Genomic DNA, 22,963 nt, shown 5'->3' on the forward strand with positions numbered 1-22,963 from the left:
AAAACAAGTAACCACAATGATAGAGCCCTATGAGACTAGGGATAGCAAAAACATTTGAATTATTTTTAAAGAAAGAGAAGTCTGCAAGAATTGAAGAAACAAAATCATTTCTTCTGTGAAACATGAGGAGGAAATTATATATTATATATTATATTAGCTGCATTGATTGTTTTTCTTTTTTAAAAAACCTGGCAAAATTTAATCATTTTTCAATTACCCTGCATTTTTTGTACTATAAGATGCTCCAGACCATAAGCTGCACCCAGCTTTTGGGGAGGAAAACAAGAAAACAAAAAATCTGCCTGTCTCCCAGCCCCAGCATGTGGCTTGTCAGGGGTCCACTCCATTGCACCCACCATCGGTCAGCTGAGCGACAGCTGGATCCTGGCCTCCCGCAGCCCCACCAATCAGCGGGCTGGCCGACCAGAAACAACACTATTGCTGCCTCTGTGTCTGCTGTCTCTGCTGGGAAATGCTGGAGCCTTTGCAGTGTTTCCTGGCTATCACCGCTGCTCACTGCCTATTGCCACCGCTTGCCGCCATCAAATAGTGGCAGTGGCAACAGGTGGCAGCTGCAATCCAACCGATCACCTGGAACAGCTGGTTGGCGGTATTCTGGGAGGCTCATTCAACCACCAACAGGCAGCGGTGGCAGAAAACATCAGCAGCAAGCGGTGGCAATAGGTGGTGGCAGTGACAGGCAGTGGCGGCGAGGCAATACTCACTCCATAAGATGCACAGGCATTTCCACCCACTTTTGGGGGAGGGAAGTGTGTCTTATATTCAAAAAATATGGTATGTGACAAATAAACTATCTCTCTCCTTTGGTCTTCATTTAATTTCAATAATCTAAGTCATATGCATACCCTGCCTTGAACATTAAATTCACTTTTCTCTCATATGCAGCTGTCACCCAGAAGTAAAAGGTGTAGATTATTGCACTGAGAAAGTGAAGACAGGGACAAGGAATTATTTTGGAATACATGGAACAAGAATGATGGAATATGATCTTTTTTTTTTCCAGTTTGTTTGATGACTGCAGTCATTTTAAATATGCAGGAAATAAATATCTTTTTCCCCGCATTAACAATATAAAGCTTTATTGATGCTTGCATTTATTACTTTCATGTGTGTTCATGGACTCATTTAACCACATAGATTTTGTAGCTCTCCATTCATCTCATTAATTCCTTTAAAAACATTTGAATAATATCTGAGAATCTTAAGAGCTTTCTGATGTTTTCATGTTATCTAACTTTCTTATGTGATTTTGAATCAAATACTTGTACTCCAATTTCAACAAGTGGTTAAATTATGAGAAACCATTTTTGTAATACTAAAATGCATGATGAATTTTGCATCTTGACTCATGGCAGTGCCAGAGAAAAGGGGAATCACCAAGATTATGCTAAGCTTAGGGTAAAAATATTTGTAAATAAAGCAAAATTCATAAATTGTACAAATTGTGTCTTTTTAGCAATTATGTGCTGGTTAAGTTACTGGTTTCACACATCACAATGACTGTACTCATAAAATGTGATAAGATAAAGCCAAATAAATCACATTATGAGTTAGCACAATATGTGACTATTCCACTCTTTACTATAAATTGGATCAATCATATATATTATTTACAGTGTACTGTTCTAAAAATAATGGGGGAGGTTGGTTTAAATTACATTAAATTAGGTTCCATTAATCTCAGCCAGGTTACAGTAAACGTTACTAAATTAGGACCCAATCCCTTAAGGATTGTCCACCCCCTGTATTAAAGGTACAAAGAAATGGAATAAAATATTTGTTCTTTATAACATGCTGGTAAAATTTGCATCACTCCATAGAGGCCCTGCAGTATCTTTCAGCTTCTTAAGGAAATTTATTAGTATGAGGATAATGTATTCTACCAACATTAGATTTTGTTTCATCATTTTAATGTAATCAAATCTGAATAGTTGAGAGATTACATGTCATCTACTGCTAACTCTTCTGGAACTGTCCTGAACTAACTCAGGAAAAATTTAAATATACATTAGCTACATCTAAAGACAAAGAACAAGTTGTAAGTAGCAAAACAATGTACAAAATTTCAATATATACAGGAAATTTCATTAAATTCTTCCTTTTACTGCTCCTCCAGTAAAGACTTCCAAGATCCCTTTCAATTCCGTTTTTCTGTTATTCTGTTAACACAATATCCATAGTAGAACTCAACAAATAAGTTCACTTCTAGCTGGATGAATCATAGTTATTGATAAAAATAAAGAACTTTTTCTCCTTAATATTTGTATGTATGGAAAAAATTAAAAGTAAACATTTAAAATAGTAGAAGGAAAATATGGATCGAGTGCCATGATGTCTAGAATTCATACAAAATATTACAAATGGAAAAATATCTATGATTTTCATTTTTGTAATGAAAATCTTGTTTGCATATTCTATGTAAAATGCTAAAATGGATTGCCAAGACAAAGTTACGGTGAATATATGACAATCACAGCAGAACTTTTTCTCACTTTTTCTGAGCAAAGTACAATTATAAGACAATAGAGAGAATCAAAGATATGCATGTTATATACGAGATTACAAATATATCATTTTCTAAATTCCATGAGAACAAAAATGTTATGGGGAGTCAGTTCCTCCCTCAGTGCTCTTCATCTTAGCAATTGATAAATTTGTTCATGCTTTAAAAGGCTCCTTATCAATTTGGAGAAAAGTGGAAATCAGTTATATAACATCTTCAATACTTTAACGATCTGGATAATGAAGTGAAGATAATGTCTATCAAATTTGCAAATGACATGAAACTTGTATTTTAAAAGATAACATTAAATCTGAATAATGAGGTGAAGGAAATGTCTATCAAATCTCCAGATGACATGAAACTAATAACCAAAGAGATGAAGTAAATTTAAAACAATCTTGATAGATAGGTGAAATGGAATGAAAGTAACAGGATAATATCTAACAGAGTCAGAAGTGAGGAAAAAAAATCAAATGCATAGATATAAGTTGAAGGATACTTGACTTCATAATTGTACTTGTGAAATAGATCTTAGAATAGAAATTGATTGCAAACTGAATAGGAACCTACAGTATTATACAGTATGATACAAAAAAGAAAAATATAATTTGAGCTCTATCAAGAAAGGTATAATTTCCAAATTACTGGAAGCAATGGTTCCACTCTACTCTGCTTTGGCCAGACTGCATCTCCAATTCTGGGTGCCAAACTTTAAGAAGGATTCAGACAAATTAGAAAAGGTTGAGAGAAGGGTGACCAAGAAGGGCCAGAAACTATATCTTATGAAGAAAAATTGAAGGATATGAATATGTATATACTTGAGAAGATAGAAGATTTATCTTCTCAAGGCCTTAAGAAAAATGATACAAGGTAGATGATAGCTGTGAGAGAAGACAATAGCATTCTTCAAACACTGAAGGGATGTCACTTAGAAGAATATCAGGACTTATTTTTTGTTCCAGATTTCAGAACATGGAATAATTCAGGGGTGTCAAACTCAAGGCCCACAGGCTGGATCTGACCTGCAATATGATCAGATCCAACCTGCAGGGCTGTCCTGGTCTATCCAATGCGAAGAGGAAAGATTGGCCTGGTCTACCCAGTGTAGCTTTGGCGTGGTCTATCCAGTGTGAAGAGGAAAGATCAGGCCAGCATGGTGTTGGTCCAGTCTATCCAATGTAAAGAGCCAGCAGTTTGAAGAGTAGTGTCAAGCTGATCATGCCCACCCAGTCGGCCACACCCACCCAGTCAGCCATGCCCATCCAGCCCCCCGAGGTCAACTACAGCTCTGATACAGCCCTCAATGAAATTAAGTTTGACACCCCTGGAATAATGGATTTAAGTTACTGAAAGCAGATACTAGCAAAAACTTCCTTAGAGTCAGAGCAGTTCAACAATGGAACCAATTGTCCAAAGGAGATTTTATTTATTTATTTATTTATTATTTGTCAATTGCTTACAAGATAATAGGTATAAGTAAAAACATAGTTATGAATACATGGATACATATAAGAAAAATAAAAATATATATAAAAGAAACAATAGGACAGGGACAGTAGGCACGATTGGTACGCTTATGCACGCCCCCTACAGACCTCTTACCTTCAAGAAAAGGCTAGAATGTGTTAGCTTTAGTTGGGGAAAAGACAGTCAAGACTTGATTGACAGCATGAAATCATGCAGGGATTACAGAAAGCAAACTGCAATAGTTTTTTTTTTTAATCTCTCTCTTGAAATGCTAGAAGCTAGGATCATCCAGTGAAGCTGACTGAAAGATTTAGAACAGATAGAAAGAACTACTTCCCATCATTAATCAATGAAATTAAGTATTATAAGTATTATAAGAAAATCAAGTATTAGAAATATGATAATGACCACTAACTCAGATACATTTAAAAGAGATTGCATAAATTCATGAACCTCAAATCGGAGAAAAATAATTATTTTTAAAATCTTAATACTCCCTCTGGGTTGTAAACAACTTGTCCAAATAAAAAGAATTGTTGTAGGATGGGGATATGACTCTGCTTTCTACTGGTGAGCATTCTAGAAACACCTGGTTAGGAACTGGAGGGAAAAAACTAGACTAAAATGTGTTGATAATAAACCTGATCATTGACATTCATTTTATTTTATTACCACTCTTCAATACCTTATTTACAATGTCAACTAATTGTTTGCTTTGTAATTTTTCCATTATGTTATTACTAAATAATTCCTAAGGTCATTGATTGCTTCAGAAACCAATGAATAGGATGTTCATAGGCTGAGTGTAATAGGCTATTCTTGTTTATATTTTTGAATTACTAATAGCAATAATTAAACTGTAATACCCTGTTTCAAACAGAACTGACTATTGATATTTTGCAACTGGATACAGTTGCATCAATGGTCATAAATGGATGGTCATAAATGCAATGATGTCTTCTTCTTAACTTCTCCTTTTACCACTTCAGGTGTCCAGGGAGATACAAAATTCTGGTTCTTGAAATTCTGGTGGCCTCAACCATTGTTATTTAATCCTGTTGTAGTGTATCTTTGATATTGTCTTTCCATCTGGGTCTTCCTCATGTTCTTTAGCCTTCTCCTCTTTTTGTATGGTACAGGATTCCAAAATATTCTCTCCAGGTGAACAAATCATTTAACTTGCTTTATGATCTCATTTTTTTGTTTTACCTTGGTAGTCACTCCAGCAGCTTTCCTCAAACATTTCATTTCTATGGTGACTAACTTCCCTTATGCTTTATTGCAAGTGTCCATGTTTGGCACTGGTAACATAGGGTGGGGGTGAATATGCTTTGCATGAGAAACTTCTCTGTGCTGATTGGTACTGCCTTGTGTTGTAGGAGTGGGGCTAGCGGTCCCAATAGTTGGTTAGCCTTACTGCATTGCATGTTAATCTATTTTTCCATCTTCAGCGGGTGTTGTTCCTAGATATTTAAACTATGAGAGTTTTCTATTTGACCCCCTATTATTAAGTGTAGGGATTTTTCTACCAATTGCCATTACTCATAAACAATGAGATCAACTAGTTTATTAAGAAGTCTATTATCTTTCTTTCCTATTTAAATGTGCTCAACTTGGGGTGAGAGTATGCTAAACCATGGAATATGTCCTCTTTGTATATTGTAATTTGAAAATAAATTATATAGTATATTTAATCATGGTTTTGTGATGGCACAAACAGATGAATACAAATGACATCAATAAAATATTTATAAATGACATAACTGATGCTAATAAAATATTTATTAATATGTGAAGGAAAATATCCTTTAAAGAGTAGACAGTTTAATTATCTTCCTTCCTTTCATCTCTTTTTTCATGAAGTTACGGAAACTTCATTAAAGAGCTAAAAATTTATTGAAGACGTATCTGCACTCCTATCAACTCATATTGTACTTTATGGCCAGTCCAATCAATTATATATGTCAGTTGTTGGTATAATATACCTGTTTAGACAGGTATATCATTAGAAATGCATATCATTCCAAATCTAATCCTAACTCTACCACTTCCAAAAGGTTGATCTACATCTTTACACAGAAATTCTTTTAGTAAAAGTGGATTACAGTAACAATTAAAACAATCCATTAAATACAAAAAAATGAATTTAAAAATTAAACACAAAAGTAATATAAAATTTATAAAGAAATTAATAGTATATGATTAAACACTGGCTAAATAGAAATATTCCAATATAAAGCAAAATTCTAGCACTGTGGATGCCAAATGACTATTTTAAAAGAAGATACAGATAATCAGAGTTAGAAGGGACCTTGTAGGTCATCTAGTCCAACCCCCCGCCCAAGAGGGAGACCCTACACCATTTCTGACAAATCCAATCTCTTCTTGAAAGTCTCAACTGATGGTGCTCCCACAACTTCCGAGGGCAAGCTGTTCCATTGGTTGATTGTTCTCACTGTCAGAAAGTTTCTCCTTATTTCCAGGTTAATCTCTCCTTGCCACAGGGAGGAAGGGGTCAAGCTATTTTCTAAAGCTCCTGGAGTCCAGACAAGTAATAATGGATGGAAACTGAACAAGGAGAGATTCAACCTGGAAATAAGGAGAAACTTTCTAGAGTTTCTCCTTATTTCCAGGTTGAATCTCTCCTTGTTCAGTTTCCATCCATTATTACTTGTCTGGACTCCAGGAGCTTTAGAAAATAGCTTGACCCCTTCCTCCCTGTGGCAGCCCCTCAAATATTGGAAGACCACTATCATGTCTCTCCTGGTCCTTCTCTTTACTAGACTAGCCAAGCCCAGTTCCTGCAACCATTCGTTGTATGTTTTAGCCTCCAGTCCCCTAATCATCCTGGTTGCTCTTCTCTGTACTTTTTCTAGAGCCTAAACATCTTTTTTATAATATGGTGACCAAAACTGGATGCAGTACTCTAGTGTAGTCTTACTAAGGCTTTATAGAGTGGTATTAGTACTTCCCTTGATCTTGACTGTATCCCTCTGTTAATACAACTTAGGATTGCATTAGCTTTTTTGGATGCAGCTGCACACTGCTGGCTCATGTTTAGCTGGTTGTCCACTAAGACTCCAAGATCCCTCTCACAGTTACTGCAGAAGAAATTCCCTTCTAAACAAACACAAAATTTTCTGCATTTCAATTGGATGATTAGCTAAAGATGAGAGACAGAAGAGAGCTTCTTAAATGCTTCCAGTATTGATTAGATGCAGAAGATGTAATATCTACACTCAGTCTATGTAAGCTTTTAAATCATGTGAGTTGTGCTTATAAGTTTAATGTAAGCTTGTATAATTGAATAAATGAGGATTCATACTGCATGGTCCAATATGTATGTGCCATTTGATAAACAGTTTCCATGAAACCCTCTTCAGAAGCTCCATCTTTGCAGGGGTTATGGGCAGCAGCATAAGAGTTTCCAGTATTTCATCTACTTTTTTTTTTTACTTTGAGGTAAAAAGTGGAGTACATGTTGCTCAGAGGTTTTAAATTGTGCATTTTAATTTTATTTTAATCCTTTGCATGCAACAGCTTTTTCTTTTACTCTGTACTGATATCAGTTTGACTGTGGTTCTGTGTAAAACTCTATTCATTTATTTAGGTTATTATTTACTTATTTGCTTACTTGCTAGCATGTGTTTTCTTCAGTTAAACACTGTATTGCAGATATTTGATGCAAATACATACCCAGACATGTTTAATGTACATTACTGAATGTTTATTGTAGGTAAGTCAGGCATATAAATTTAAAAAAATGTTTTAATTATAGAGACATTACTACATAAATAGACATGAAGTGAAATAAACTTATCATGCTTATCATTAAGCTTCCTTATTTTTATGGCCACTATATGTATTTAAAAATCTTAAATGTATATTAGATAAATGTATTTAATTTATAAATTTATTTATTTAGCAAATTTATATAGTGACCCAGCTACCAAAAGATACTCTACAGTACTCCTGAAATTTAAAGAGTCTAGATTTAGAATATAATACACTTTCTGGCCTAGGATGAATCAAAATTTATTTTTGAATGAATTTCCACTCTAGGGATAGTTATTTTTTAACTGAATGGGGCTGGGATTCAGTAAGAGCTTTAATATATTGCTCTGGAAATAGTTTTGATGAGATTGATGCTACAGAAATAGAGGTCACAAAATCCAGAAAGTAATGGTTGCCCTGTTTATGTGTTTCTCATCAATTACAGTACAGCTTTCAGTTGTAAAGTCTTGTAAGAAAATAACAGGGTTATATTGCAAAAGAAGCTCAATAAAGCAAAGCTCAAATGAGCAGTTGTTCCTCATCCTAACCATCATATAACTCATTCCATCTAGTTAATGCTGAATTGAATACAGAAGCAGTGTATTCAGAACTCAAGTGTAAAGAAATCAATTACTTCTGGAGCCAACTTTCACCTCAGCATTTGTAATGTCTCAGGTTAGACTAAATTACAGTGCCCTAAACTGTATGGGGTCAGTATTTTCCTATAAATGTCTTTTCGGCTTTGTGTTCCATGGCAGACTGTGAGACTGAGATTTGAAGATGCTTGAAGGAAACAATTAAAACCATTCTGGGAACTGCTGTTCTCTTATTTCAAGGAAATTAATTTTGAAACAGTATCAAAAATCTATCTTTATATCTATCCATCCATCTATCTTCTCTAGGCTAAGAAGTATAAGCTTATTTGATCTAATCCTGTCTTTGATTAAATGTTTTCAAATTTCTATACCTCTTGTTTGTTCAGATTTACACAGCCATGCCGTTCACCAAAGTAATTCACTGACCTTAGACCTTTCAAAAATATGTCTATTGCTGGCTTCACACGTTTCTTTACTGTGTGTATCTTCTTTTTAAATTAGACAAGCATGTTACATTAGAGTAACTTTTTTTAAAAAAATTATCAAGTTTTTTATAATTAACACTTCAAGATGAAGTTGCATTATGAAAACTTTTCATGAATTCAGCTTAGCTTTAAACCAATAGTTAAGTATCTTTAAAGGACATGATATTTTGCTTCTCATCATGGAGGATAGTGCCTTTCAAAGGAGTTATTTGCAATAATTACTGCAAGTCCTTTAAAAAGTTTAGTTAACTGATGCCTTTGTCTGTGATCTAACTGACAGGAGTCATAAGAATCCAAAAATAAACTTAGAGACATTTTATCTTCCCCTATTTGAAAACTATATAAGCTTCAGTAGGCCAAAACATATTGCTAATATACAACTAACTTGCGTTATAGCCAGGGGTGGGGTTCTACTGGTTCTATCCGGTTCTATAGAACTCCTTGTTAACTTTCTAAGCAGTTCAGAGAACCAGAAGTTAGAAGCAATCTCCTCTTATTTTTTTCTACCCTTATTACATTCTTGGCAGACAGCCTAGACTTACTGTCTCTGGAGCTTTTGGGGGTTGGCTTTTTTTAAAGGGGAAGGGTTGTTTTAAGATTTTTACACTGCTGTTGGGAGAAAATACTTCCCTGGACAATCAGCACTTTGAAAAAATAATTGAATAATGAAGCAAAGCTTTTAGTGACAGGGAACCAAGATGAGTGACATTCAGCAAGGCTTCTTGGCTAGCAAGAAAGATTTACATTCAAACGTGAGTTTACATATCCTTTCTGAGTTTTGGTCTAAAACTGGTTTTGATGAAGGTTAATTCTGTGCTTGGTGAAGTTTAATCCTGTGTTTATTGATGGGATAATTTTCCCTACTCAACTTTAACAAGCAACAGCTACTGTTAGGATTTAATTATTTGTATTGTGTTTGAATTTTTTTTCCTCATGGTTTCTTTTTCTATCTGGGGAGCGGATCTTCCTTCACTGCTTTGATACTATCTGGCACTGTCCTTTTGGAGTATACTTCCAAGAGGCAGGATGCAAGTTTGGCACTGATTTTTTTTAACTGCCTTTCTGTGGGGCATGTGACCTTTCCTTAAATCTGGATGATTTCCTTAGGATATCTTGTGAGGTGAGTGAGGCCAGCTGGTATTTTTAAGTAGTGCAAATGGATCTAAGGATTGCTTTTCCTGGGTGTGCTTTTTCTGGAGAGCTTAAATGACATCTCTGCTAAAGGGTTTCACTTTATGAGCAAGAGTTGGCTGCTTATAGTTATCACTGCATTTTAACTATTTTCATTCCTCAAGGTGCTCTGGCACCCTGCCTGATTTGTAACTTCGGCTTGCAGATATTTTTAATCTAATGATTGGTATTTAGGGCAGCTTTTTGCAAACAAAGAAGCTTTTTGTATTTTTGTACAGGTAATCCTTGACTTAAAACAGTTCATTTAGTGACCATTCAGTTACAATGGCACTGAAAAAAGTGACTTATGACCATTTGTTACACTTATGACTGTTGCAGCATCCCCACTGTCATGAGATGCCAGGCAAGGAGAAGTGCTCCTTGATATAAGTGATGTCGAGTTGGCCACACCCGCCCAGTCACATGACCACCAAGCCATATTATACTGTAAATAACCTCCTTTTTGCTTCCTCATATATTAAGATATTCATCCTGAAAAGATTTGATTTTACATAACCCTAAGACTATTTAGTCATAAGTCTGTATAGCTACACACAAAGCCAGAAATAGTTCCACTAAATTCTTAATTTAGTTTATTTTTTTATTTCATTTTATTCATTTTTCAAACATGTACAAGATAACAAATATAGGTATGAACATAAATATGAACAAAGGAAGTAAATACAGATAAATGGGGATAGTAAGACAGGGATGGTAGGCACACTGGTGCATTTATGCATGCCCTGTAACTCTAGAACATTCCAGGCATTGACCCATTCTGTTGCTGAAGTCATATTTTCTGCAATCGAATTTGAAGTGGCTTACCTTGAGTTTGTATGAATTGTTTCCCATGTATTATTATGTTTGAAACTGAAGAAGTGATTGACAGGCAAGACGTTGTAGCAGACAATTTTGTGTACTATGCTTAGATTGGACTGCAGGCAGTGCAGTTCCAGGTTGTCTAAGCCCAAAATTTCAAGCCTAGAGGCATAGGGAATTCTATTGTGAGTGGAGGAGTAGAGGACTCTTCTCGAGAAATACCTCTGAACCCTCTCAATTGTGTTAATGTCCGATATACACTGTGGGTTACAGGCAGACGTGCTGTATTCAAGAATTGGTCTGGCAAAGGTTTTGTATGCCCTAGTTAGCAATTCTATGTTACCAGAGAAGAAGCTTCACAAAATAAGGTTAACAACTCTTAATGCCTTTTTGGCAATGTTGTTACAGTGATCTCTGGGGCTTAGATCATTTGAGATGAGTACTCCTAGGTCCTTGACAGAGTGAGGGCCATTTACGAGATTGCTTCTGCCCAACTTGTATTTGGTGTTCTGATTTTTATTGCCAATGTGTAGGACAAAGCATTTATTATTTGAAATTTGGAGTTGCTAGTTACACCATTCTGACACAGTCAAGGTCGCTTTGTATGACAGCAACATTGTGAGTGGTGTTAAATAATTTTACATCATCGGCAAAGAGGACTCAGCTGCTTTTAATATGTTCACATAGGTCATTGATGTAAAGCAGAAAGAGTGTGGGTTCTAAAACCCTGTCTTGGGGGACACCGCTGTTAACTGGTGTTGGATTTGATAGGCCCTCCCTATTTTGATTATTTGTTGCTGTTTGACAGGAACATAGCTATCCACTTGTACAGGGATCCAGAGATGCCATAAGAACTTAGTTTCAACAGTAGTAGAATTATTCTAAAGGTTTGTCTTTCTGAAGACATCTTCATAGCTATAGTAACTGGTTTGTATTGTAATAATGTGTACAAGGATAATTGATTTGTTGCTAAACTATGCTATGAATTTATTTAGTGTCAATCTGTTAGCTAGCACTGCCATCTTCTGGAGTAGAATAAAGTTTTATTTTAGTTAGGTAAAACCTGATCACTTAGGTATTCAGTGAAAAACATTACTGAAACGCAGCTTTTTATGTATTAAAACAAAACTATTTTGTCTTAGAATCTAATGTATTCCCTTCATCCTGCATCCAGGAACTTGTCTTTAGACAAATAGTATGCTTATAAACAAGAAAGATCATAGAATTAGCAAATAATATTGCATCTGCCCTAGTGAAATGTTACCATGTAATCCCCCAAAATTGAGAAGAAAAGAATGTAGATATTTAAAATACCTAAACTGTATTTTAAAATCCTTTTATCAACAAACATGAAAAATGTCCCCACCATTATTAGCCGTGAATGGCTCTTGAAAAGTGAACTGCTGGCACAGGAATAGCATCACTGGAAAAGAGAGGTTGCATTCGTATTTGCCTCTAAGTGATTCTAATTTGATTCTGGCTTAGTGCTTTTTTGTTCACACTGGATGGAGGAACCCTCACAAATCCAATAATTAAATATCAACATTCAATCCTAAGCTACAAATATTTTCTTCCCAAGTTCACTTTTTGCATTACTTAACAATCTTTTATAATAGCATATCTCAAAACCTCTGTTTACAAGAACTATTTAATGTAGTTTTCCTTATATACAGGCATTATTACCTTCTCCTGTAACTGGAATTTAAATTACAGAAAGCAAAAAAAAAATCTAAAATGTTATAAAGGGACACAGCTAAGGAAAAATTGATACATTAAGAAAAGCTAATACCATTTTAATTTTTAATTACAAATATGGATTTTCACACAGATATTGTAAGAGAAATCACAAACTGATTCAGAAATAGAATCAAACAATTTTAATTTAAAACAAGCTAGCAAAACAGGAAGCAGAACAAAATTGAAAAGAACCATTTCATCTATCCTTGAACTAGTTAGTTATCCTTTCTACTTAGTGTATTTAGGCTGACCTCTAGTGGCTAAAGTGCTACATTATAGTTGATTCCCAAAAAGTGGATTCTGCAATTGCAGGCAAATGCTACAAAGAAAAGAAAAATAAAATTTATGAAGGTGGTAGAAATTGATACTGTTTTCTGTCACATTTTCATTATACTTTAACATTTTTTCTGCCCACATTTCTTGAAAAAGCCTCATACAAGAATTTCCCTCCTGATAATTTTGCAAGGAGTTAGAAGTCAAAGAGGCTGCAAATCACTGGAGAAATAATTGCATAGTCACTCAAATTTCTCTATCATCTTATGATAAAGATTAGTGCAAGAACTATATTTTAATCCATAAGAATTGTATTGTTTTGAAAAACATTTTAGTTCTGTCAAACTGAAGAACTAAAAACTAAAAAACAAACATTCTGCACTGTACTAAAATAATTAGAATTGAAGATCTTACCAAAAGAGTGTAGACTCTCCAAAATGATAATTCCTACAGTACAGTAAAAACCTCATTGTAAATTCTGGTTACCTTCCAGTGGAGTTAGAGAACTTCAATTTAGCAATAAACTGCAGGCTATTGTGATTAAATTAACATGGGAGTTGGGATTGTGAGTTGTTAGGAGACATTTTACAGACTGCATGTTTAATGGAGCTGAGAAGTTTAAACATCTGCTTCCCATAACAGAATTTGAGAGTGTATTCACCATTAGCAGGACAGTTGTGACTACTTTGGGACCTGGAGAATTGTTTTTTTATATATTAAACAAATTATGCTGCTATTCCTCTTACTGCTACAACTCTGGTCAGCCAATACTAAATTAAGACCAAAAGAACAACAAAACAACCACAAGTAATTTAAAACAGAAATTACAATAATCAGTATATTGTGTGTATATAGTAAGTCGTCAGTAGCACCTTGAATTGAAATTGACTGAAAGGCAATGAAGCTCTTGGAGTAATTGCATTATACATGCAAATCATGAAACACTGAATACTGCCCTCACTACCAGATTCTTGAACTGCTGCAGCTTCCAAATGCTCTTCAAAGGTAGTTTCCATTGGTAAGAACCTCGTTATTCAACACATTTGACTTCACTTGTGGCTTCACATAGGTTTCAATAGAAGCAGAAGAGAGCACTGTGAAACGCTTCCTTCCCTCATTGTCTGGAACTAATTCCAGAGAAAGGGGGGGAAACCCACTGCAACTCTTTGTGTCCCATTCTTAATCTCCTGAAATGATCCAGAATTGATACTACAATCAATACTATTGATCAGGTTATCTCCAAGTTTCCTTTTATATAATATATGTGTGTGTACTTCCTTTTATATATGCGTGTTTATGTATATGTATACACACACACACACACACACTTAAATGGAAAATTAACAATTTAAGTTCAAAACAAGACATAATAATTATTAAGGTAGCATCTAAAAATGTAGGCAGTGCAAGCAGGGAAGTTTTTTTGTAAAATTAAGAGGTTCTAATCTGATAAATTCAGTATTTCCAGATATTGATGGAGTCCTTTAAATATTGCTCCAAATAGCTCAATCATGATTGGTATAATAACAGAATTCTTTTTTCCATAAGAATTTAACTTTGATGATTATGGTTGGTCACACAGGCAGATATTTAGACTGAATTTGGCATTTTTGTCCACCTGTTGCAGGATGTAAGCTGTTCCAAGTAAATAGCATTTTGCGATAATTATTTCTTTTTTCTTTTTTCCCCAGTCCTTGTATATTTGTGACAGGTAAGCAACTTCTCTTCCAGTAGTTCTTCAGCCAATGATCCTGGTTCCTCATACAGCAGTCTAGAGTCCTGTAAACAGTGGTGGGATTTAGCCGGTTCAACCACTTCAGGAGAACCAGTTGTTAACTTTCTGAGCAGTTTGGTGAACTGGTTGTTGAAAGAAATCATTAGGGCAGAGAAGCAGTTGTTAAATTATTTGAATTCCCACCACTGCCTGTAGACCATTTGTCATTATAAGTCCAGGAGATCTAATACATAGTACAGTACAGTCCTTGTTGATCTGGGCACCAATTTATCTGGTATGAGTTTCTATAACTCACTATACTGTTTATGGGAGAGACACTCTTTATCTCCTCTGATGATATCTGTCCAGAATGGTTGAAGCTCCGGCATAGCTCTCATCTTTCTCAAACCACAAAACCCCACAACCATGTCAAGGTAGTGATTCACTGTGAGTGACTATTGTTACGGCCTTCTATTTGAGATAGTTCTTTGATTCACTCAGTTTCTGTTTTAGTTGCTAGTGTATTTGCATAATGATTAAACTCTGAAATTCTCCCAAAAAGTATTTGAAAGGCAATTAATATGTGAATTATTTAATACAATTATCAAGAAATATTTCAAAGGAAATAAATATGTCAAAGGAGATGTGATGCAATTATACATTGTGAAATGATTGGAATAAATTAATACAAAGCCTATGTGTGATCATTTAAAGACAACATAATCCTGTTCAGGTAAAAACTCAGCTCATTTTTCACATCAAGGTAGGAAAGAAACAACCAAAACAAGCCAAATATATAAATAGATGAAGAAATACATACAATAATTATTCTACTGTTATTTGAAATTAAGAATCTATTCAGATCCTATAGCTATTTTGAAGGTTGGGGAGGGGGAAAATACAAAATATACTGAAAGTCAACGTCTCTTGTTAAGAAAGTCAAAACTGAAGGGGAAAATAACCTCAAATGTAAAAAAAAGCTACAGCAAAAAAAAATATCAAATAGCATCCTCTGAAAAATAGAAATATTTCTGCATAATACTAATTTGTCTTCAGCATAAAAGTGATATTTCCGAATAACATAATGTGTCTCTGGGGAAAGAAAATGGACGGAACAAATAATTAGATTGCAGTGTCAATATGAGTGATGGAAATAATTGCTTTTCCTCTTTGCTTTACATGAAAACAGAAACATTGAGTAATCATAAATTTGAGAAATACAGTTTGCTGATAAGTCCTGAGACAGGATCCAAAATTAAATCCCATTGCCAAACAAGATTTCTAAACAGCACTTGTTATCACTTCTTCATTTTGAATACTGAAGCTTTTTATAAAGGCAATCTTGAGAAATCCCTTATGTATAATCTTATTGAATACAAATAAAAACATTTTACCCACATAGGATTGATACTATGAAAGAGTGAAACCATAGCTGCCTACTATTGCCCCTCTGTTAAATCAGAATCTTGTCCTGAGATTAAGAGCTGATCTTCCAGTAAAGTTCCACAATTTCCTTGCACTTTAGCACCAAGAAGTACCCATTAGGAAGGTACTAATAAATCTATCCACACTTCTCTTGATTGTCAACAGTAACAAATTCACTCCTAATAATTGTCAAATAATGATAAAGGTTAAATTTATATCCTGTAAACAAAGCTACTGAGTTGAATAACTCTCTTAAAAGGACATAGTTTTAAAGTAGTTTTTAAAAATGCACGACATAATTCAGGGGTGTCAAACTCACGTCGTCCCATCATCATCATGTGACATATCGGGACTTTTTTCCCCTTCACTAAACTGGGGGTTGACATGGCCAGCATGTGACGCATCTGGACTGCGGGCCATGAGTTTGACATCCCTGACACAGTACAAAAGAACTAAACTCAGTCATTTCTTTTTGCTGAGTATGCAAAACAGTTAAGTCTGCAGTCTCGTGGAACCGTTTTTCTCATTCTGTCTCTACTTAACTCTAATCTTAAACTGATCCTCCATCTGGCAGTTCATCATTCATTATTCATTCAATTTATATGATTGAATAAACAATTCATGTATAATTCTGGGCAGTTCATATTCATTAAAAGCAACAACAATAAAAACAGATTTAAAACAATAGTAAATACACCACACACAAGGATAACAGTAGCAGGACCATCTAATGTCAGAGGCTATGTTGTTCTATAAGGCAGGTATTGCAATAGAAAAGGTCTGGTTGTTTGAACCCATCATATGATTGTTTAATTGAATGGATCCTGTGCATTTTTACTTGTTTGTAAGATGGGCAGAGATAATTGAAGACAGGAATACCTGCAGATAACCTGTCCTTGTACCATAAAGGGCTTTATCAGTGGCAAGCATAACCCTGAACTGCACACAGAAGCTGACTTGGAGCCAGTGCAGCTCATGAAGTAGAGATGTAACATGGGAATATTGAGATAGGTGAATAACCTCCAGCACAGCTACCTTCTACATCAAAGAAGAATCCTTTTGACTGGTCTTTATGGACTGTCCTATGCTTTGTAGTAATTCAAAATGGATATGACCAAAGCATGAGTGACCATGCTTGATCTTTTGGTTTAGGAATAGGCACCATTACCATGCATCAAAATGCTGCACAAAGGTCTACTCAGAACCAAATATGGTAAGTCCCCAGAAAAGTGAGTCTCAAAACTGAGAGCCATTCACTCTTGCCAGAGTTCTTCCCCATGCAGATCCCACAACTTCCAGGCATTGAGAAAGAACCTTGAAGAATGGATGGCCAAGGTACAGGTGTATAACTGGATATTATCAGCATATAGAATACTTCACCTCATACATCTGATAAGAGAGGTGAAAATGTGACTGTTAAGATTGGTAGAAAAATCTTCAAGAACTCATTGTTAGATTCAAAAGAATCAAGCAATCTTGAGTAAATTCCTTCTGCCCACTGAGTTTCCTTACTCCCTTGCATTCCCATGTTTGCTCTTTTCCAAATTTAATAGAGAATAAAATATTTTCTGCTCAGTTGCTGCTAGGACATTCTGTATTCTCCCTTCAGTTTTGTTTATTCATGAGTTGCTTTTCCTTCACTTCTATTACAAGAGAGAAAAGTGCTCCTGAATCAGTTTCTTAGAACTCAATTTCTTTTTTTTTTCTTTGTTAAAGCTGGACTGCTCTTCCATGATTCTATCAGCACCTCTCTTTTTATACAACCACAACTCATTCCATAGCCTGAATCTCACTTTGAGCTTTTCCTCACTGACCTGGTTGCCATATTGCCAGAAAGGCTGGCAGCTCTATCTGGATGGCAAAAATGGATATTACCTTCTAATAACCCTCAAATGATAATTGGCTTGCTGCTTCAAGGAAATCTGGGTCTCACGTTTCACCCTCAGTGCTTGGTTATTGAATCTTCAGAGGCTGCAGTTTTAAATGCCAGGCTGACTACTAATAAAGTGTCTTTCACTCATTCACTCTCTTATCATGCATAAGAGTGCCAGCCTGGCATTTATAACAGGGCCCTTTTATGGTCTAGAGAGATGTGTACCTCATTCAAAATTGGGCCTACACAGGTTTTGATTGAGTCCATACTTGGTTGTTGGTTTCCTTGAGACAGGTGGTGGTGGTTTCTATCATGAAAGATGTGGTGGGTTGCTCCCTCCTCAAAAGATTCTCCTTAGAGCCAACAGTTCTGCAGTTATTACCTGAGTCCAACTTTCCTTTTTTATGAAAGATGGCTAAGAAGTTGACTAGACTGCAGTTATAGAGAACCCTGGAAGAAGTGAATTATGTTATGTGCCTTCATTCTTCATTCCTCTGGAATTTCCCTTGGAACTGAGGGAGAAAAAGTAGATGGAGCATAGAATGCCACGGAGAGCAACTGAATGAACTTAACTTAGGATGAGTTTCAGTCACTAATACAGCCTATATAATGGCAGTAAAGGTGGCAAAAGATCGAACATTCCTTTGCTCTTATGTGCAATCCATCAGCATCTTAAGATAATTCTGACAACACTGGGAGGGTGGGTTCAGAGATCTACCCACAATAAAATATGCTGTGCCTCTGTTAGATTCACTCTAAGTTGGACTCTAGCCTTGGAGCAGGTCCTGTGGAGCTGTCTTGCTTGGTTATCTGCAAGAATTTGATCCTAATGATGCTGAAGTATACAATTATCACAACTGTCAACTTGTCCCCCTATGTATTAGACCCATGGCCCTGTCCTTCTCATTCTCTAAGGCCTCCTAGGAAGTGACATGTGGTTGGATCCTAGCTCTAGTGAATGCTTCCTTGAGAAACAGGGTTATTCCATTCTCTCTTAAAAGGACAGTGATTCATCTCCTGCTCAAGAAGCTATTGCTGGACTTTACTGCACTGGACAATTTTTCACCAGTTTACAATCTTCCCCTTTTGTGGCAGCTTCAGAAAATCCTGGTAGAAACTGATTATTTGTACTCTTATAATCAGCATTTAGACCTGGGATAAAAATGGTATTGATTGATCTTGTACTTGATCTCTGCATCTGTGTCTGGAAGATAAGGTGGTACAGAACACAGTGACATGGGCAATTATGTGTGCTCGATGAACTTGTTTCACAAGTTCCATGGGGTGCCAGTATGCTTCCAAGTTCAATTCATAGTGTTGATTGTAATTGATAAAATCCTTCATGACATAAGATGATTGATTTGAAGGAACTGCCTCTCACCCATTATATAAACCTGTCCCATTAGGTCCAGCAGAAGAAGCATGCTTCCAATCTCATCTAAAAGGGAGATCTCTGTAGGAAGAGATCTTTTTCCATCGTTGCACTCATCCTTTGGGATTCTTCCAAAGATTAGACTTGTGCTCATTTGTCAATAATGACTTTTTAAAATGCAGCTATACATTGTATGTTTTTTCTTGTTTTTGAAGTTTTTATGGTATATTTTAAACAATTCTTAGCCACCAAAATCATAAACTTGATGTGGGTGGCCATATAAATTGAATAAATAAACAGATAAATAAAAAATATACACAAGGCTTCAGACTGGAATTCAGTATGGGCAAAGGATTGGTCATGCTTGTTGATGACCTTTGGCAGAGCTGAGACAGATTCATCCTTGTGCTGTTTGGTTTATCAGCAGCTTTTGATACTGCATCCTTCTGGACCAGCCATGGGGATTGGAAATTGGAGCCCTGTTTTATGGTGGCTCTCTTTCTTACTTTGTGGCTGGTTCTAGTTAGTGTTGATGGTAAGTTTCCCCCTCCTTTGAGGAGTGTCACATGGTTCAATACCTTTTTCCCTTGTTTAACTTCTACAGGAAAACACTAGAAGTAGTTCAGAATTTTATTATTATCAATATGATGATGATACCCAATTATATATTTAGAACAGAGATGGTCAAATCTAACTCAGCCCTGGAGACTTTGGGGGTCTGAAGAAAAAATGGAATAGCTGAATATTTATACATGTATATAAAATAATAGGAGAAGGATGTTTCATGGTTCTTCAATATGTATTATTCTTAAGCATAACAAGACACAATAATATTTCATACAACTTGTCCTGAACATTCAGTCAATTTATTTATATAGCCATTTTATAATGCAAGATACACAATTAACAATTAAATGCAATGTTTTCTGGGAAAGTTCAATCATGTAAACAGGCTTATGTTACAAATAACATTTTAGAAGCAATCTGATTATGAAGGTTTTAGAGTTTGGTAAATCAAAACCGACAAAACATAGATAAAAACTGCATGTAAAAAATTGAAGTACAAACAGAACTTGAATTAAGAATGACCAAAGATCATTTCTTCTCTAAGAAATAGAGAAGGCCAGTGGTAAGGCAAGGATGAACAGAGGTGCAGAAGCCCACCCATGGTTTCAGTTAATCTCTTTTTGCGGTTGGTGCAATCCTTTGAAGGTGCACGAGTCCCGGAGAGATTCGTGCTGGTGTGGGGGAGACTCGGGCTGCAGTGTGGGGAAGGCAACCCCCCTGCAGCAAAGAGGAGCCCTCCAAAGCCCAACAAGCAAGAAACAGCCGCCTATCAATGGCGGCTTCGAAGTCTGGACTGCCACTGATGTAAAGAAGCAAGTGAGTGTGGGATCATTGGTGAAGAGTGTGGCAGAGAAAATTAGCAGCGGAGAGGATGATTGGAATCCTATAGACTTTTATAAGGCTGTTACAAGTGTCTGTCCGGAGCCCTAAAAGGAAGCGGCCAAAAAGAGGATGTGAGGCAAGTGAAAGTGAAGGGGCTTGGCAGACAGAAGAAAGATTGAGGACAATAACGAGTAAAAAGGGAAGTTTACGAGGTCAGGAGATATACCACACCGATATTAATAGAAAGGAATCTAGCGGCTGGAAGGTGACTGAAAGGTGTGGAGGATTTGGACTATTTCATTCGATTTTTATGCTGAAAGACTTTATTAAATCGGAGACGGGGAGAAGATCGGAGCTGACGGAACAGAGATAGTGCGACGCCACAGGTGATACTTAGAAACCCTGAAGTTATCGTAACAATATAACTGATGTAAACCACATAACTGCCCTTCAGGGAGTATAGTGATCTAACTGAGGAGGTGGTTCCATCTAAGAAAATCAGGAAAATTGAACTTAGGAACACTAAGACGAAAAGTAAAAGTGGAAGCTTCCGAATGTGTAGAGATACCATGTAATTACAGTCACTACTCAGCATTTCTTACCTCCCCACTTCCGGTGCGTTTGGAGTGTAAGCTCTTAAACTTAGAGACGGAAAGCTAAAAACTTACTTTAAAATTCCCTTTTCCCCTTCTTTACTCCCTTTTTCCTGTATACATTTGCTCATTTTTTCTTTATTCCCCCACCATCCGGCTCTATGATGAACTATCTCTCCTTCTTCAATCTCTCTTTATAATGATTATAAATATGTATACTGGGGAAAGGAAAATTGTTGTAATTGATTGTTAAATAATTGAATTAACTGATTTAATTGATTTATTAATAATAGTGATAGTTATACTTTGATTAGATATATAGGGAAAATAGTAAGAACATTAAGTAACATTAATTAATAGCTATAGGATTTTATATATTAATATTATAATTCATTGTGCGATCACAATTAATCCACTTGGGGATGAATGTAATACTGTTTGTGTTTAGGAATATTTTAAAAAAAGGTTAGATGATGCATATATTTATTTATAATATTTAAATATAGTTGGATTTGGATATAATATTTATTTATTTATTTTTATTATGTGAAGTTATGTATAGAGGCTGAGCATTGAGGCCTTACAAAATTATATATGTGATTTAGAATTTGGATTTAAAATAATACAGTGATAATATTTTTATCTATGAGCACAGCTATCCAGCAGATAGATAGATTAAGTAATTAGATACCAGTCAATCCTAATATAGAGATTCTATTACTGAATGTTAATTTGGGATAATATAATTAATATATTACAACAGAAACAAATCTTAAAATAAATGACTTCCACAACAACTACAGCTCTGAAAACTGGAAGAAAGGTCACCCCGACATTAACAATTATGTCGGCAACAGCTTCACCCATGGCACAAAAAACCATTGAAGAAACATTACCAGTGGAGAAACAAGCTAACATCTCGAATGCCAACATCCAATCAATTCTGCTGACTTTACAGGAATCGATGATGAAGCTGCAAGAAACAATGATGAAAAACTATAATGAGATGAGAGCAGATATCAATGAACTAAAAGAGGAGATGGGGAAATTAAAAGCAGAAATGAAAGTGGGTATCTCCAAAGTAGAGAACAAAGTTGGATTATTACAGCAGGTCTTGGAGAAAAATGAAGCAACAATAAAAGAGGTAGAAAAAAGGACAGAACGAACTGAAAGGAAATTAGAAAGGGTAGATGAAGAATTAAAGAATGTGAGTAAAGAAATGGAGGACTCACTGGTCTACCTAGAGATGGATAAGGCTGCTACATACTTGAGATTCCAAAATGTAGTGGAATCCAAAGAAGAAGACGTGGAACAACTAATGGCAGGAATATTGGCTGGACTATTCGAAAAGGATAAAGAAGACATCTTGAGGGAGTTTGATGAAGTTTACAGGGTTAGCACTAATTATGCGAGACGCCACAAATGCCCAAGAGAAGTCCATATACGATTTGCGAGAAGGAGTGTCCGGGATATCATATATAGGATGTCAAGAGATGAAACAATCATGTGTAAAGACAAAGAAGTCTTGGTTCTCAAACAAATACCAAGAAGAGTAAGAGAACAAAGACGAGATTATAAATTCTTAGCAGCTTTTCTAAATCAGAAAAGAATCATATTTAAATGGCTAATCCCAGAGGGGATGTTAGTTTCTTGGGACAAAAGGGAAATCAAAATAGACTTATGGAAAAGGCCCAGGAATTTTATGACCGATTGGTAGGCCCAGAAGACCAGAGCAGTAAGGATGAACTGGAA

The sequence above is a fragment of the Pseudonaja textilis genome, chromosome 7 (genome assembly GCF_049901715.1).
Source record: "Pseudonaja textilis isolate UNSWEBS1 chromosome 7, rPseTex1.2, whole genome shotgun sequence".
NCBI lineage: Eukaryota > Metazoa > Chordata > Lepidosauria > Squamata > Elapidae > Pseudonaja > Pseudonaja textilis.